Raw genomic sequence first — 3,144 nt, 5'->3', positions numbered from 1 at the left:
CCGCTCCTCCCGCTCCCTTTATAGCGAGGGGCGTTGCAGACCAGCCCAGCTCGCCCGCTGTCTCTCCCCACCCATCTCCCGGGACAGACCCCTCTGACCGGTCTCCCTCCCACTTCCAGTCCTTTTCCTACGCCACCTCCTCGCCCCGCGTCCGCTGGCGCGCCTGCAGCCAGAGCGCCCCCCGCCCCTCCCTCTGTGGAGGCCGCCGGTCCGCATCCCTCCGCCGGCAGCGAGGAGGTGCCCGAGGCGGGGGGAGGACGGGCAGGACGGGTGTCTCTCTTCATGGTAGTGCAGAGCCAGCGCCCAGGGACCCGTGGGTACTTCGGAGGAGGGCGAGTGCCAGCCAGAGCCGGGCTGCGTGCGTAGTGCGAGGGATGGGCATGGGGCGCCCGCTCCTTCCTTTTGCCTTCAGCTTTGTGAAGTAGGGGTTGCAAGCGGTGTACAAACTTTTCCAGTTTTTCTAGGAATCCTCCAGGCTGCCTGTAAGCACAACTGAAACGTTCAGATCATCACTAGTGAAGCTGCAATATATGTCAAGTTGCCATAATAAATCTGTCAAACTTTATTCTCTGGGAGTAGAGGGGAGAAGGAAACAGGGATGTTAAATCCCCTCGGAATACATACATGCTCTTCGTGTCACTGCTGGCTGACATTAAAAAATGACTTTGTGTATGAGGGATTGTTTTTTGTTTATTTGTTTGTTTCTCTCTCTTCTTGATCTGGTAAACAGGACAGGGAGCAACTTTTCAGGCAGTATTTCTCAGATTCTCATCAAGTTCTGTTTTATTTTAGGGTCACCTGACCATAGTTATGGACAGAGATAATTCTTCCAATGGGAACTGCACAACTGCAGATTGCTTTCTAATCTTTTTATACACCTGGTGTGTTTTTGAAGGCCCTCTTAAGGAAGACATCATGACCTAGGATGGTAATATCTTTCAAGGGTTGGCAGTCTAACTTTACTGTGGCTAAGAGTAATTAGGATCTGCCTAGTGACAGTGATAGGAGAGGGCAAATCAAGAGGAAACATTTGGATTCTGCAGTAATAACAACTTTAGCTGGAATAATAATTGCTTTTCAGGATCTGCACATGTATAATCGGCAAGGTCTTGTCTGGCTATAATTTGTTTTTGAAAGTCTGTTAGCTAAATCAGAGGTTCAGATAGAAATGCAGAACTGAGGCACATTACATGAACTTAATTGTTCCAAGCTGTGTCTGGTGGGCCACGAGTGCGTTACATGAAGGCACTAATTCACCTGTGACATAATCTTGTCTTGATCTTATTTATGTCGCGTCAAGAAAAATCATCTGCATTTTCATCAGAACAGCAGTCAGGATCGAAACAGTCTATATTGGCAGCGTGCTGCCCTCCTGCCACTTGGGGAGTTTGTAATAGGCTTCCTCTCTGAAGAGATCGTGCTGAGTTATCTTCTAATGATGAACCATGTGCATGTTCACAGATTTATCATGACAGGGACTGGAAGCCACTTGCCAGTAAGTGCTATTCAGGCCTCTACAGTCCCTGAAGCCAGCTACAGCAGTGCGCTTTTATTCCCATATATGTTGTTGGTTGTGTTACATCGGGCTCTTGACATATGGGACACATTTATTCTATCCAAACAATTCTTTGTACATGTGTGACTGATTACAAAACTCTACTGAGTATCAATGTATTTGGCAGTTATTGCACAATTCTGCCTCGGTCTGTTCTATGGTAAAACCTGCTGGATGAAGCTGATGGGGAGGACACCTCCATAAGGTGATGCTTGCAGGGATTTGTCCTCTAGTGGTCTTTCCGTCCTCCTAGAGCTGAGCTGAAGGAACTGAAGCCAAATCCCAATGCCAGCATCAAACACTGGCTACTTAGAGTCACAAAATGCCTCTGGATGTGCGAACCACTTCTGGAGATCAGTTGTTCCCTTTATTACCTTCTATCATCCCTTCTGTTCAGGAAAGAGATGGGGAACATAGATGATAACTGTATTTTTAACCAGAATAAAATTAAAAAAATAAACTTATTTTTAAATTGGATTCTTTTTGTAAAGATGCACGTAAAATTGAATTTGGGTCTGCATCTCTCTGTTGAGTTCAGTCCAGCTCTGTGGATGTGCACAAGAGAGAAGATGTAATTTCATGTAATTGGGGGAAAATCTCCTCATTACCACAAGTTTTGTGTCTGGAATCACAGTGACAGCATTGTAACATGATGAACATTGAAACATGCACTTTCTGTAGAAATGTGTTTCACAGGAACAGTGAATAATGGACTTGATGACTAGAATTCTGTTTTCATTGCACTGCTGTAAATAAAGAGGTTTCTTCCCACCAGAATTGATTGAGGTGTCTATAATGCAGAAAGGGCTTCACAGAGCAGATTTCATTCTACTGCTTGTATTAGAGCAAACAGCTGTCATTAAGAAGGTGACTGGACTGGGCAATTTGATTGCTATCAAATCAAATAGATAGCTCTCCTAACAGCAATCTTTATTAAAATCACTAGTACTATATTGAGAATAAATTGTTTAAAGCAAATCTTTATTGGGACTTCAAAATCCCATTGCCTTTAAAGCCCTTTGATTTTTAGTAAGTAATACATTTGGAATGATTCTCCTCTGAACCTTTTGGTTGTGTTTTTTCACATTTTCAAGATTTTTTTTTTCCTGCAAGAATGAGAAGTAGAAAATCATTTTCCTTGTTGAAAGATGATGTTCCATACATAGATCCCCATGCATCTGGGTGTCAAGAGCCAGCCCTGAGGAAAGCACCACACGTGGTGTGGCATGACGCTTCTATTCATTATATTCTTTCGTATGTATTTCTTATGCATTTTCCCACTGTTGCTTGTCTCAGGAAATACATTGGACTTTTGCACATAGAATATAGCTGTGCATTTGCTTGGAAGAAAACGTGTGATTTAGAGGTAGGTCTTTGCCTGTACTGGAAACCTGTACATGTCCTGGTAGCAAGCTGATTTGAGTATGCTGATGACTTGCCTGAAGACAAGAGAATTTATAAATACATTTTTAGGAACACTTCTTGTCAAAAGACTCTCTTCCTGCCATAATGAGTATTTCAGTCATATCCTGTTTACATATCTAAACCTTTTTCTGAGAAAAGGGATCAAGAATCGATCTTGAGTCAAT

This window comes from Rissa tridactyla, chromosome 6, assembly GCF_028500815.1.
Source record: "Rissa tridactyla isolate bRisTri1 chromosome 6, bRisTri1.patW.cur.20221130, whole genome shotgun sequence".
NCBI lineage: Eukaryota > Metazoa > Chordata > Aves > Charadriiformes > Laridae > Rissa > Rissa tridactyla.
Note: the sequence above shows the minus strand (reverse complement) of the source record.